Source organism: Peromyscus maniculatus, chromosome 6, assembly GCF_049852395.1.
Source record: "Peromyscus maniculatus bairdii isolate BWxNUB_F1_BW_parent chromosome 6, HU_Pman_BW_mat_3.1, whole genome shotgun sequence".
Classification (NCBI taxonomy): Eukaryota; Metazoa; Chordata; class Mammalia; order Rodentia; family Cricetidae; genus Peromyscus; species Peromyscus maniculatus.
In genome coordinates, this window is record NC_134857.1 from 112,646,477 (window position 1) to 112,662,630 (window position 16,154).

At 42.0% G+C, this 16,154-nt stretch overlaps 1 long non-coding RNA gene across 2 annotated transcripts in view; it reads left to right on the forward strand.

The window, feature by feature from the left end:
- Positions 1 to 15,875, forward strand: part of LOC107400826 (uncharacterized) — a 36,620-nt gene extending 20,745 nt beyond the window's left edge. For both annotated transcript variants that reach the window (XR_013052372.1, XR_006073533.2), the window contains exons 2-3: positions 8,592 to 8,694; positions 15,741 to 15,875. This is a non-coding gene — a long non-coding RNA (uncharacterized LOC107400826). The remainder of the gene's footprint in view (positions 1 to 8,591; positions 8,695 to 15,740) is intronic.
- The last annotated feature ends 279 nt before the right edge of the window (positions 15,876 to 16,154 follow it).

Consider the following 16,154-nt stretch of genomic DNA (forward strand, 5'->3'; position numbering starts at 1 on the left):
TAGCCACAAATATTTTCTAATCATGTTAATATGCAGGCAGAAGTAAGAGGCTGGGGTATGAAACATTTTTGGTGTATTTGTACAAAATATCATGTTAGCAAGTGAATTTCAAATTGTTGACAGATTTCTGGAGGGAAAAATAGCTTCAGTGAGTTTTGCCTGACTTATGCTGCTCAGAGGAGAGGCGATATGGAAGAAGAGGGCCGTGTAGATACTCAGTACGAGAAAGCCCCATTTCTTCTTAGGCACAACTGGATGGAAGCCGGGGGAAGAGAAGGAGCACAGGGGGTGGGGGGGGGAGGTCCCTTCAGTCCCTGCGACAGGGTCCTGAGCCAGGTCTGAAGTGTGCAGGCCCTGCTGTGAACCCAGCTCTGATTGTCCCTGCACGGGGCTGGCCTTTCTCAGTCCCTCAGGCCAAGTAGTAAAATAGTTTGCCTTTTTTGGTAAAAACTCATCTTTTAGTCTCATTTTCTCATTGTCATCATTAATCCCCAAATGTGCTGCTAACTATGAAAATATGATCGTATGTGACAAGTTATTTAATTTCCCGGACTTCATGGCCTTTGGTTGCCAGACAAGGACAGAGAATGAGATGATAGCTTAAATCTCTCCCACATTTCAAGTGTTAAGACCAGCCTAGGTTTCTGGAATTAGCTGGTCACCAGAAGCATCTAGGGGACTGCTGAAAACAAAGTTCTTGGGCTGTTTCTCTGGTTCTGATCCCTTCATTCAGCTAGTGATCATTGAGGGCCTGGGGCTAAATGCCAGGCACACAATAATGGGAGAACCAGACAGTCAGACCCTGCCCCATTACTTACAGAAAAGACAGATGAGCCCTGTAATCTGTGTTTAGAAACACAGCTCTGAAAACTACAGTTCTGAGTGACGAAGTGTCAGGCCCAATTCACACAAAAGGGATTTCTGAAGATCCATTTTTATTTTCTTGGGCATTAACAGAGCTTTATTTTCAGAGAAGTGCTTCTTCTTTTGACTATTACTTTTAAATAGTTTTAAAGTGTGTGTGTGTGTGTGTGTGTGTGTGTGTGTGTGTGTGTGTGTGTGTGTGTGTGATAGAAACAATCATTAACAGAAGAAAGAACATGGTAGATGTAGATACATATGCTACTGTTGGGTGTGGTTCTAACAATTAACATTGGTTCTTGATTGCTTAGCTTAGACAGAAAAGTTGAAAGAAATTTATATTTGATTTGAAATGAGAATATTTTAGATTGTTTATACAAATAAATGAGATGTCTGATTTGAGTATCTATTTAATTCTATTTACTCACTAGTGAATTTGAGAATTTTACCTCTTCCCATGTGTCTTAGTCAGTGTTCTGTTGCTGTGAAGAGGCACCACAACCATGGCAATGCTTATAAAGGAAGGCATCTAATTGGGGTGGCTTACAGTTCAGAGGTTTAGTCCACTGTCGTCATGGCAGGAAACATGGCAGCGTGCAGGCTGACATGGTGCTGGAGAAGGAGCTGAGAGCTGTGTATCCAGATTCACAGGCATCAGGAAGAAAGACCCAGCCCTGGCTTGGACTTTAGAAACCTCAAAGCCTATGCCCAGTGACATACTTCTTCCAACAAGATCACAACTACTAACCTCTCAAGTAATACCACTTCTTAATGACCAACCATTCCAATGTATGAACCTATGGACGCCATTTCTATTCAAACCACCACAACAGGCATAATGCTTTGAATCAAGATGAATATTTTACTTTGTGGCCTATGTTTCGTGCTTGCTGAGTTATTCAACTTTATTTCTTTTTAAATAATATTAGCAACATAAAACAAGTGAAGAATATTTATGTTTAAGCCTCCCAAGTTCCAAATTGAATAGGAAAAACAACTTGACCTAACTCAGGAAGTGTAACTACAAGAGACAGTGAAGAGAAACATTAACCAAGGGGCTGTTTAGCCCTTAACTGCTTACCTTGTACATCAAAATCTTTATCACAGTTTCCCTGTAGCTAGAGTTTTCCTGCCTTGACCACAGTCAGGACAAATCTGTCACTGGCCAGTCCTCTCAGACCCAACCAAGTAAACACAGAGACTTATATTGCTTACAAACTGTATGGCCATGGCAGGCTTCTTGCTAACTGTTCTTATAGCTTAAATTAATCCATTTCTATAAATCTATACCTTGTCATGTGGCTTGTGGCTTACCGGTATCTTCACACACTGTTTGTCATGGCGGCAGCTGGCAGTGTCTCTCTGCCTCAGCCTTCCACTTCCCAGAATTCTCCTCTCTCCTTGTCCTACCTACTTCCTGCCTGGCCACCGGCCAATCAGTGTTTTATTTATTGACCAATCAGAGCAATTTCACATACAGACCACCCCACAGCACTTCCCCTTTTCTTTTTTTAAAAAGGAAGGTTTTAACTTTTATACATCTCCAAAGCCAGGTTGGTATATTTGGGAATTTGGGCGTAGCTTCTCTTACTACTTCCTGCTGGAGGGGGGTGCTGTATCTTATGGGGAAACAAAGAAAATTTTAGGATCATGGAATAGTCCGTGAGACTGTACCGTCTAAGCCAGTTGCCTTGAAACGATTCTGGATGTTGGATCATCTGGGCCATGGTGTCATCAGAGACCTTTCAGGTGGTCTTGGCTGGTCAAACCTGATGTATCTTAATCTGGAAAAAATCCATAGCCTCTGGCTTTCTGTAGAAACAAAAGCAGAGCCTCTTTTACAAAGCAACATATCCTTATATCCAAATTTTGAAGTCAAGGTACCTTTAAAATATTAGCCGGGCGGTGGTGGCGCACGCCTTTAATCCCAGCACTCGGGAGGCAGAGCCAGGTGGATCTCTGTGAGTTCGAGGCCAGCCTGGTCTCCAAAGCGAGTTCCAGGAAAGGCGCAAAGCTACACAGAGAAACCCTGTCTCGAAAAACCAATATATATATATACATTTTGGCATAACTCAACAGCTTTTGCAATCAAATGTTTTTCTTCAGTTATGAATATCAAAGAGAACATAATCCAGATTCTCTTTGTGGTAGCCATCTTTATGTGGCTTATTTTTTATATTACCTTGAGCCTATTGCTTTAAACTGCAAACTTTTAAGCCTGAAACGGCACTGTGGCTGCTTGCTTTGCCCACTTCAGCTTCCCAACATGGCGGTGGTACGTTTTCTGCCAGCTCTGGGAGCCATCGTGGGTCTATGCTTTTATCTAAGCAGCATGTAGCCCAGAAACCTCTTTTTTGTTTTGTATTAGCAAAGGCTAAATCCACCACACAGCCTAATGTGCCACTTGCAGAGGCCTCATTCCCGCCATACTGCAGGTGGAGCGCACATGCCAGGAACCTGCTGTAGTAGCTCAAACACGCAGGCTGCCACTAACTTGAGAGAAACAACTAGGAACTGTTTTTAGCTCCATTTTAGAATCTTTTTACTCAGGTTTTAGGTGGAAACTCTTGCCAACACGTTGGGCACCATTTGTAGCTAGAATTTTCGTGCCTTGACCACAGTCAGGACAAATCTCTGACACCCGCCAGTCCCACAGCCTCTCAGACCCAACCAAGTAAACACAGAGACTTATATTGCTTACAAACTGTATAGCCGTGGCAGGCTTCTTGCTAACTGTTCTTATAGCTTAAATTAATCCATTTCCATAAATCTATACCTTACCACGTGGCTTGAGGCTTACCAGTATCTCCACACACTGTTTGTCATGGCGGTGGCTGGCAGTGTCTCTCTGCCTCAGCCTTCCGCTTCCCAGAATTCTCCTCTCTCCTTGTCCCACCTACTTCCTGCCTGGCCACTGGCCAATCAGTGTTTTATTTATTGACCAATCAGAGCAATTTGACATACAGACCATCCCACAGCATTTCCCCCTCAATACCCATAGCCTAATATATTCTTTTAAAAGAGCTAACTTTCAGACATTTCATATCTATTCATATTAAGACTCCAGTCAGGTGGTTTGCCTTACCTCATTATTACTGCTATAGCCAAGCAGAGAGCCTGGATGACTTATGAAGAAATTTATTTTCTCACAGTTTGGGAAGGTAAGAAGTGCAAGATCAATGACAGAGTATTGGGTGTTTGGTGAGGTTTCCTGTGTTCTCAGGATGTCATCTCTTGCTTCATCTTCACATGGAAGAAGGTGGAAGTGTAGGAGTCGGGGTGACAAGATGCCAAAAGACTAGCAAAAGCAGGAGGTGGGTAAGCAATGGTGAGTGTAAGGGTTGAGGAAGGGAAGGGTAGCTGAGAGCCATAGTTAAGTCTTGCAGTGCCCCAGAGACACGTTCACTGAAGCAGGGCAAGGAGCAGTGAACCCATTCCTTCCTTCTGCTTCTAGTTTCTGCTGTTACCCCAGTGTCAGCTCCCTGAGGGGACCAGAAAGACAAACAGTGGAGAGTGGGTGGACAGACAACTGAAGAAAAGTCCACTGACTCTAACCCAGCTGACCCAGAAAAGGCAATGTATTATGAAAGCTTAAAACGCCCAATTTTTTATGCACAGACCACTTGCTTTGTAGATTCATTATTTGTGATGGTCTTATCAGCTCCATCAGACTGAGAAACACCTAGGAGGTTAGGAAAGCATACCCCTAAATGCACCTATGAGAGCATTTCCAGAGATGATTAAAATCTTAAGAACTCTGTCCTACTGAATGGCTTGACCATGAGTGGATTAAAATTTGAATAGACTATGGGAGGCAGTGGAATTATAGAAGGTGAAGGCTGGTTGGAGGAAGTAGGTCAATGGGAGCATGTCCTTGGGGGCTACATCCTGTTTTAGTGTCCTCCAGTTACTGCTTGGCTGGATTTCCTCGCTGCTACCATGTGAACTTTCCTGCTCCACCACACTTTCAAATCATGAGAGACTAATACTTCTGAAACTGTGGGCCAAAATAAATCCTTCACCTTTAGGTTGTTTATTTGGCATTTGGTCACAGCAATGAAAATTCCGATGACTTTTGTTTGCAGAACAGTTTGTACTTGCTGCATTCTTAGTAAATTCCAGCTGCATGAATGTATGTATTTATGGGATTTCTCCTGTTATTATACTGTTCACGGGAGATTATAGAAAGAAGTTAAGTCAAATATTAAAAAAGATATTTTAGATTAGCTATAAATTGCTACCTTATTTAATGTAGTCCAGAATTGGATTTTGATGACCAGCACAATAGGATTAGTAGGCAGTCCAACCTAAGTACACATTCCTTCCTACGATGATGAGTTGGCCAGAGAGTAACAACATCTCTGTCATTAGCATGGACGTGGCTACAAGTCAACACTCCCAGGAAGACATGTTTCTTTTAATAATGTAGTCATTGAAAATGACAAGAAACACTTTACAGATTCAGCAGGAAAAAAGAGTGACCATCACTGTTAACTGCTGGTAACGTGATGAATACATTGGCTTTGGGACAACAACGCAAATGCCATCACCTAAAAGAGAACAACTGGTGCTCGGCTAGCAGTGGTTTGTGTGATTTTAAAAAGGTCTGTGTCGTGAGGCACAAACGCCATTGCCAGGAACTCACATTCTACAAGGATGTGAAAGGGAAAGACCAGAAGGGGCTTGATCCGGAATGACAGATTGAGTGTCAGGTAAATAATGTGCACATCCGAGAGAGTGGTATCCCTTCCCAGGGAAACCATTGAGACCTCGCACCAGAATCTTACTATCACAAGGAAATAAACTAGTCACTAGTTTTCGAAGAGTAGCACACTAGCAGTTTTACAGCAGAAGACCTAAAATGTCCTGTTTTCATCTAGTTGTCTTGTGTGAAAAAGTAGGAGACTGGCATTACATTCTATTCTACTTACAATTTCTGATTTAACGTCAATACTAGCCATTAGTGTATTTGCAGTTATTTTTGAGAGACCAGAATGAACTTTATTCATCACAATTTCAGTGCCCATCATATAAATGAGTGAATAATTTAAAGATTAAAAGAAGCTGTTGGAATGTGTACAAAGTGTGCTTCTCTATTTCATCACTCGCTGCTTTTCCTTCACAGTTCCTGGAGCATAATAAAATCACTTACAGCTCTAAGCCTGGGTATTTCTTGTCTTTTTCTGAGACATTTTGTACCTTGGGCTGGCCTGGTCTTTGACCCATTTCCATTTCTTGTTTTTTTTTTTTTTTTTTTTTTTTTTTTTTTGGTTTTTCGAGACAGGGTTTCTCTGTGTAGCTTTGCGCCTTTCCTGGAGCTCACTTGGTAGCCCAGGCTGGCCTCGAACTCACAGAGATCCGCCTGGCTCTGCCTCCCGAGTGCTGGGATTAAAGGCGTGCGCCACCACCGCCCGGCTCCATTTCCATTTCTATCAGACTGTCTGTCCTCATTGGCAGGGTCACTGGAAATACTAGCCTCTGCCCCTCATGAAGTAATTTACATTTATTTTGTTGTGAGATGGCCAACTTGATTCTAAGTATGCTACAGACACAGGGGTTTTCCTCCTCCCCCCCCTTCCTTCTCTTTCTCCTCACTTTCCTTTTCCTAATCCCCTCATTTTAAAAACCAGTCTTATCATGTTGCCTAGGTCAGCCTGGAATTGCTGAGGTCAAATGATCCTCTTATCTCAGCCTCAGTAGCTGGGGCTACAAGCATGGACCATCACACCCTACATGGCTACTCTGATTTCAGAAACTAGTACTTTGATCTGTCACTCCCCTCCTCCAAGAACTGAAAGGCTTCTTACTTCAAGACTGTTATAGCATATTTGTATTTAGAAATTAATTTATGGTTCAGTTTTTAGTCTAATTTGCTTTTTGTTAGTGGTAAGACACTCAACAAAAGCAACTTGGAGAGAGAACGGTTTATTTGGCTTATAGGCTAGAGTCCATCATTTAGAGAAGCCAAGGCAAGAACTCAAGGCAGGAACTGAAGCAGAGGCCACAGAAGAACACTGCTTATTGGCTTGCTTCCTCTGCCTTCCTCACTACCTGTCTTACATGGTCTCAATCCGCAATGAGCTGGACCCTCCTACATCAATTAACAGTTAAGAACATGCCTCACAGATATGGTCACAGAGCAATCTGATCTAGATCATTCTTCAGCTGAGGTTCCCTCTTAGATGACTAGATTTGTGTCAAGTTGACAGCTGAAGCAAATTATGACACTTTTCTTTACTCATTTTGCATTGTGTGTGTGTGTGTGTGTGTGTGTGTGTGTGTGTGTGTGTGTGTGTGTTTTGTGTTGTTTTAGGTGTCTATTCAGGGTGTTAACAGAATCAACTTTAAGACAATTCCTTTTTCTATTTTTACAAAAGTCTGAGTCTACTGCTAAACCCAATTCGAGTATTAAGGACAACATGGGAGTAGACATGGACAAAGGGGCGTAGCTCTGATAAAGGCTATAGGTAAGTGTAAACTTTCCCTCAGATTTAGGAAGATGAGTGAGTTCCATGAGGATCAGAGCCATAGCCTCTGCCCTATGGGAGGGATGAAGTTCCAGAGAAAAGACCTGTGTCATGTTCCTGGGGGCAGTGGATCCCAAACTTGAGGGTACCTGTAAGACTTTTCTCAATTTAAAAATGACATCATGTTGCCCAACTAGATATCACAGTCAACTTCTGAAAATGTAGTTATCTTTGGCTGGAGGCCCTGTCCTAGGACTCAGTTTTACTTTCATATGAGCTATGTTGCTTAGGATGAGTTATTGTATTGATACTTAATGAGCTTTAGGTAGTTCAACTGTAAAATGCAGAATCATTACCCACCGGGCAAAGCCATGAAAACAAGGGATTATGAATACTATGTGATCATAAAAAATATGACTTAGGATAACTGGAGACTTGTAACAAGCTTTCATACAAAAATACTCTTTGGGGGCTGGCCGGGCTGGCTGGACTGGCTGGGCTGGCTGGGCTGGCCGGGCTGGTGAGAGCATTAGCTGTTGAGGCCTGACAGCCTGAGCCGGTGAGTTCCCAGAAGCCATGAAGGTGGAAGGAGAGAGGCAGTTCCACTTCGTAGTCTGCTGATGTCCACATACACACTGTGACACATGTGCTCTGTCCCCAACGAAAGGGAAATGAAACATACTGAATTCTCATAGAATTTCCCCAGTCTTTCCACAACTCTTTGGGTCAATTTTATGTCTTCTCCATACACTTCAAAAACTAATATTCAACTTACGGCAAATTAGTTCTTAATAAATTTAGAGTCACAAAACCCCCTTGAGAACCTTTTGATAGCAAGGTACCCTCTTGGTAGCAACATACATGCATACACTATGTACAAAGCATTTATTGGAATGGTGGATCCTGTATATTGATTGGAGTCACAGTGTAAGAATACTGTTCTAGAGTAACATTTTTTTTTTCTTGATTAGTGACTGACTTTCAATTCGCTATTTAACTCAGGGCCAGTAATTTTTTTTTCTGAAAATTGCACACAGTATGTATGCACTTTCAGGTTTAATGACTATGACTGATCTCCATGGAAACCAACCAACTATGCAGTATGCAGTACAAAAGCATCCATAGAAAACACAAGAAAAAAACAACTGAGTGTGGTAGCACATGTGTCTAGCCTTAGTGTCTGGGAGACAAGATGGAGAGTTCAGGGCCTGCCTGGGAAATGCTGATACCATGTCTCCATCCTTTTTTTTTTTTTTTTTTAAGGAGATACGGTGATGTAGACCAGTGCTAGAACACTGGCCTAGCATGTGCAAGGTCCTGAGATCAATATCCCACACTAAAGCATAACAGAATCACATGTGAACAGGTGAGTGCGGTTATTTTCTAACAGAATCTCATTAGTAAAAAAGCATGGCGTCTGGCTTTGGACTTGGGGCTGTAATCTGGGCGTCTATCCTTCAGTTCTTTCCACACTAGTTATAAAGTGGAAAGCTCTTCCACTCTGGCCCACAGGGCTCTTGTGCTGTGGGTCAGAAGGGCTGGGTGGAGAAAAGCCTCCATCTCTAGCACCTGAATGGGACGTGACCTGCACAGCGTTGCTTTACTGACCCTGGGCAGAGCTCCAGTCCACAGTTCCTGCCTGCCTCTCTACTACACAAAGAATAAATGAAAAGCAGAACCACCCCTGCACGTCAGGTAGGGGATGTGGTTTTGGTTCAGCCAGAACTCTGCTGTCATCTTTTCTTAGGAGCTACAAAGATTTTTCTTCAAAGTGGCCTCCTCCTGCCTCCAATTGCCGCATTCTGCAGCCTCTTAGACCAGGGCCCTGTGTTGGGGAGGCATGGAGGGAGGAGCGGCCCTGTACCTTTAGTGACTCCCCAGCAGAACAAAGATTGTTGTCTGTTCTGTGCACATCTCTGCTCTCCGGGGGTGAGGTGGGGTCTGTCCATCTTCGTCTCTGGTTCGATAGTATGATGTTTCCTTTTATTATCAAGTACCCCTGCTTTCTTTGAACACCCTTAGAATACCCTACCACATAAGGCAGGGAACAGCAAGGAACTGAGGAGCTGAGGAAGGCCACTACTTTGTATCTTCTTTTCCAGGGTTAAAAACAATAGGCCTGTGAGGAGGCAGGCTACAGGTGTGCAGGTCACTGGTGTATCTCCCTACAAAGAATAGCAGGCAACTTGTCAATAAGGCACTCCTCTGGAGGAAAACCCACACCCCTTTATTTGTTGTGTCTTTTAGGATAAAAGAGTGGGAAGCAAATGCATATGATTTCTTACTGTCATCAAGCACAGCTTTGAGTGGGCAGGCAGGAGACAAAAGTATACAAACTACAAGTCTTTGGTGAGCATGTAAAGGGGAGAAATTATGTAGACGAGGGGTCTCTGGGTAGGACCAGGGATGCATGCCAGGCAAGCAGTTCAGGGGCTTGCAGGCCATTGTCAAGATTGACTCCATTGAAGGGGCCTTTTTGTCCTTGTGACCATTTGGCTTTGGTGGCTTTTGCTGTGAGGCTCATCTTGGGAGATCACCTGGCAGAAGTGGGCAATGGGAAGACCAGCATCTTACGTTCCAGTGAGAGAAGACTGTCACTCCATGGTACAAACCTTACAAGGTACAGTGTTATTCTGCAGGTGAAGGGGCTGTGTGAAATAATGAGTAACTGAAGACCCTTAAATGCTTAGTGAACAGGGCAAGTTGGAGTGTTGGCCAGACCAGAAGGGCTGAGTGGGATGGGTGGGATGGAGAGTGGCCCTCCCACTGGGAATGTCCAGATGGCAGAGTAGCAAGTCAGTATTTACCGTAGGTTATAGTGGAAGACAGCCCTAGTCACTCCAATAACTGAGCAGATACCGTAAGTGATCTGTGGGTGAGAGACTGCCTGCCAGGCTTTGTGGGTGCATGATTGCGTTCATGGAACCAGTCCTCAGGACTTTGTAGTTGCACCCCTTGGAAAAGATTGTCTGAGCAACTTTGGTTCTAGTAACATGAGGTATGATGGAGGTCTTTGGGAGTACTGTGGACGGGAGCAAGTGGAGTGGGTAGAGCCAGGACATATTTGGGGGCTTGTGCTGGGGAAGAGTGACCATACCTGAAGCCTCAGATTGAGGATGGTGGAATCTGCCTGTTCAGATAAAGGGATAAGGTAAAGCACTTAGCCTCAAAGGCAAATATGAGAAGCCCCTCAAATTCTTTCCTACTGCCAGTATTCATCAGATATCTTTCTGTCATATACTCTTGTGGAGGTGTGGCCTCCGCACCTTCTAATATATTATTTCAACTATGTAAAGATGTGTTGCATTTGTTTATGCTGCATTTGTTAACAATGTAAAGATGTGTTGCATTTGTTTTTGCTGCATTTATTTAATTATGAAAAGATGTGTTGCTGTTTCACATGGCCCGTGTAAGGCACCTGATCGGTCTAATAAAAAGCTGAATGGCCAGTAGCTAGACAGTAGAGGGACAGGCAGGGCTGGCAGGCAGAGAGAATAAGTAGGAGAAGAAATCTAGGCTAGAGGAGAGAGAAGGAGGAGGAGAGAAGGAGGGAGAAAGAGAGGGACACGCCCAGGGTCAGCAGCCAGGCAGCCACCAGGCAGACATGAGAACCAGTGAAAGTGAGATATCCAGAAGGGAAGAAAGGTAAAAAGCCCTGGGATAAAACATAGATGAGGAAAATCAGGTTAAGTTATAAGAGCTAGCAATAATAAGCAATAATAATAAAAGCAAGGATAAGGCCAAACATTCATAACTAATAAGAAGTCTCCATGTCTTCATTTGGGAGCTGGTTGGTAGCCCGAAAGAATAAGCCTGCTACATACTCTCTTAGAGTTGGCTCACTAGCCAGGCATAATGGCACACACCTTCAATCCCAGCACTTAGGCAGAGGCAAGTGAATATGGGGGACAGAAACCCCCTGAGATGTTCTTCCCCTTCCATCACAATTGATAATAAACTTTCAATACATACTTAATGAAAACCAACAGGTTTTTGATTGCTCTGGTTCATCACTAGAGAGATCCATGGGTGATTCTCACCAGTAACACACATTTACAGCACATTACAGTTAGGACTGGGAGATAGGAAAACACAGAGGATTGAGTGTAAATTTCTGTGCACCCAAATTGTCCAACGCTCAACTGTATCATTTCTTTTTTAAGAGAAAGTCTCACTAGGTAGCTCTGGTTGGCCTGGAACTCACAGTGTAGTCCAGGTTTGCCTCAAACTCACAGAATTCCACTGGACTCTTCCTCCAAAGTTCTGGAATTAAAGGTTTGTTCTACCATGCCTGATGTATTAGTTACTTTTCTGTTGCTGTGATAAACTACCATGACAAAGGCAACTTATAAAAGCAAGCATTTACTCTGGTTTATGATTTCAGACAGTTAGAGTCCATGATGACTAAATGAAGGAATAGCTGAGAACTCACCTCATGAGACACAGCCATGATGCAGAGAGAAAGAGAGCATCAGAAATCTTTTGAAACCTCAAAGCCTGTACCCAGTGACACATCTCTACAAGGCCACACTGTGGTGACATTGTGTTCCTCAAAATATTGTGCACCCTAATAAACATACCTGGGGTCAGAGAACAGAACAGCCACTATATTAAACATAGAGGTTAGGCAGTGGTAGCACACGCCTTTAATCCTAGCATTCCAGAGGCAGAGATCTGCCTGGATTTCTGTGAGTTCAAAGCCACACTGGAAACAGCCAGGCATGGTGACACACGCCTTTAATCCCAGGAAGTGATGGCAGAAAGCAGAAAGATATATAAGGTGTGAGGACCAGGAACTAGAGCCCGATTAAGCTTTTAGGCTTTTAGCAGCAAGTTCAGCTGAGATCCATTCAGATGAGGACTCAGAGGTTTCCAGTCTGAGGAAACAGGATCAGGTGAGGCACTGGCGAGGTGAGGTGGCTGTGGCTGGTTCTGTCTCTCTGATCTTTCAGCATTCACCCAATACCTGTCTCTGAGTTTGTTTTTATTAATAAGACTTTTTAAGATTCGTGCTGCAGCACACCTCCTAATCCTTCTCAAACAGTTCCACCAACCAAGGACCAGGTATTCAAACGTACGAGCCTATGGGGACCACTGACACCTGACATCTTTGTATATTATCATTAATTATATTTCTAAAATTGGCTGTTGAAAAGTGCTCTTTTTGATATATGCAGCAAAGTCCTCCAAGGTCTACAGCAATGTGTGTAGAAATTCTATACAGTAAATATTTATACATTTAAAAGTCACTGAAAGAAAAAAGCTTGCAGTACCTTGCCGACTGCTGCCAGCAAAGTCTTCATAAAGAATAAACACCGTCAGTTTAACCTGATCTATTAGGATGAAAAGCCCAGGTAGATCTAATTTATCTTGGCTCTAGGAAGTTTAGGTTATTTAATGTATTAGGTAATAAATTTAGAAAATATGATTCAGACAGTGACTATTAGATGAGAACACAAATTCCTAGAGGGTAAGAAAAATACAAAGATTTTTTTTTCAATGTCAGCTAGCTGCCTAGCTTTAAAATTTATTAACTAATCTAAATAAAGAAATGAAGAAATCAACCCAGAAAATGTCCCAAGAAAAATGCAACTTTAAAAAGAGATTCCAGAAGAAATGGAAAATCCAAATATACTAACAACTACCAAGGAAACAATATAGTTTAAGTCTAATTCCTATACTCCTAACCTAAATATCTGGGATGGCATTACAGGTCAGTGAATCGGGCATTAAAGAAAGACAGTCCAAGTCTCAAGGGATGGTTTAGAGGTTAAGAGCACTGGCTGCTTTTCTAGAAACCATGAGTTCAATTCCCAGCACCCGCATAGTAGCTCACAACTGCCTGTAACTCTAGTTCCAAGGGATCTGATGGGCACCCAGGAACACACATGGTGCACAGACATAACATGTGAAATAAAATAACAAATTTTAAAAGGGACAGATAATCCCTATCTTAAAAAATGTTTTTATTAAATGGTGCTAGAACAACCTCATTGATGTAGCCATCATTAACAGGCCAGGATAATACCAGAAAGCCCAGTCAAGGCTGTGTATAAAGATAAAATTAGGAATAAAATACTAGAAATGGGCCAAACTTATCTTGAACAATTCAAGGACAATTTAACATGGAGAATGTCTGCTGTCAAATTAGCCCCATGGAACTAGGAGAAAACCAGATGATTATTTCAATGTGTATATTTTTAAAAATTGCTAAAATTCCCAATCTATTCATTGTAAAATTGCTCATATGTAGAATGTTCAGGAATCATACCAAATGCTGCTAAAATGCCATCTCTTTCTCCAGTCATTCCTACTCACACACACACACACAAAAAGCCTTTTTCTGGAGCATGACAAGCAGGTCCTAATTTTGGATAGAAGAGCAAATGGCCAAGACCAGCAAAGACTATTTTGAGAAAGAACAAGGCAGGGTTGCATCTGTTAGTTACCAAGACTAATGGTGTTAGTAATTACAGGAGTAATTGACAATAATTATTCTGTTCAGCTCACTTATGAGTTCAGTAATGCATCCAAGATTCATGGCTAAGGAGATGGTAGACACTGTTTTTGGAATGAAAGAGAACCTTAGAAATACTTGGACTTAGGAAACAAGATGCAAACATTAAAATTAAAATTGTCCACTCTAATGGGAACTTGATTACCATCACACTAACAATAATAATGGGGAACACAAGTTAAAAAGTAATACATTGAACTGCTTTCTAATTTAAAGCAAGGAAAGTTGGTTCATAGCTATTATGCTCTTCCACAGTCATGTGTTTACAATACATTGGAAATGTAGTACGAGTTTAACAGCTACACGGGCTATTTCCAGTCACACAATTCTAGAAATAATCCAATGACGCTCTCTTAGGGCTAGACAAAAAGGGACATGGAGCTATGTCATTGAACTAAATCTTCTCTCCCTCCATTTCATTCCCCCACCCATCCCACACGTAGATGCTTTCTCAAAGCAATGGGCTGCCCTTAATTCAGCAACAAACATGCCTCCAAATAGTTAAGAACCTCCAGAAAGAATGTCATTATCACCCCCTGCATTTCACCTGTACTGACCTTTGGATGTAGTGGATACCAGTCTCAGATCTAATGGAACAAGTTTTTAGTTCCATTACACATAATATAAATTGCTCAATGATTTATGAAAGATATAATATGAATAATAGGTTTGAGTCAAGGAAATAAATACATGATCATTTACAAAATTTTACTGCAGTAAACCTGTTTATGTACAAAATTCACCACTACTATTATATATAGTAAATTCTTAGTTATGTATACCAACCATATTGTATAGATTTTTACCCCTGTTGTTTTTTCTTGTATATCCAAGAAGTTCTAGCTTATTTTTCTCATTATCAAGAAAAAAAATCAAAGTGTTCTGAGCATAATATGTACGGTATTCCTAAAATATAGTTACTGTTATTGTCAGAAAACAGAACTGTTAAAGGCACAGCAGGAAACTTGTCTTGAGGACATCGAGGCCCCCACCTCTACTGAGATGCAGCCAGATGCCTGGTTATCCCTCATGTGAGGAGTGGACTTCTCTCATTGAAGAGAGATTGTGACACATCTCTGTGTATTCTACATCCCATGTTTTATTTCCTTGATGGTAATTCGGAATCTCTTATCACTGGCTACTCATAAGCAACTAGCTTGAACCAATGCTCTTTACCAGGACAGGTTCACAATGGTGAACACCAAAGGAACATTTTTGGAGATGTTTCTCTCTTCACTTCGACTTTAGCTTATTTTGTCTTTCCTCTGCAAGCAGGGAAGATGTCTGTCCAGTGTCCTTTTCATAAAAATGATTGAGATGATATAACAAAGTAACTATTACCCCTTATTTTCTTTAGAATGGGACTGTATTGATATATTTTAAGGACATTAGACAACAACCCCCCAAATGTAAACTGAAACATGAAATACACATGAAGTAATGCTTAAATATATTTTTGTGTTTCCCCACCAGGGAAGGGATTAGATAGAATACATTGCTCACTTTATATTTATGGAGTTCCTACTATGTGCTTGATACTAATTTAAGTACTGTAACTATAATCCTGGATTCTAAATAAGACAGTGTAAAGCTAAGATTTTAGTGAGAGAGTTATCACAATCATACACTTAAACTCATTGGTAGTCAGCTCGTGGAATCAATGGGCTGCAAGTTTTGGGAGACTTTGTCTCCAAAAACAAGGTGGAGAACAATTGAGGAAGACACTCATCATAGACCTATGTCCTATACAAACATGCATGTGTGTTTGCATGCACACATGTAAACACCCATATTAACATGTACATACATCCCACATACGTGTGCATACACACACGTTCCTTTTATGAATATTAAAAACAGATTTTTAATACTTGGCTAATTTTCTAATTTTTAAGTTTCACAGGCTTTGAAGACATGAGGGAATCATTGAGAGAAGCTGGGGTGTGACATCGTAAGAGGCTATTGGTGAAGGCACAGCCGCTCTGGGATTGAGGAGTCATGGAGAGAAGTTGAGACTTGGCACCACCTAGCCGGGTCAGAATCCCTGCAGAGAGCCCAGGGGAGGCTTGTGAGAAGAGTCAGCCCTGTTGTGGTGGAGACCCCAGCTTTTTGGAGATGCTAGCACCATGGGACCACCACCAAGAGCAGCAGCAGCTGTGGAGTGGAGCCAGACTGATCCTGGGAGATGAACTCTGTGTGCCGTGGTGGCAGAGCCCGAGGAAAGGAATTAGCTGTCCAGGCAAGGATCATGAGTGGGTTCCAGGCATTAAGAACTTAACTTTTCACAATGTTGAACTTTGCCTTCATTT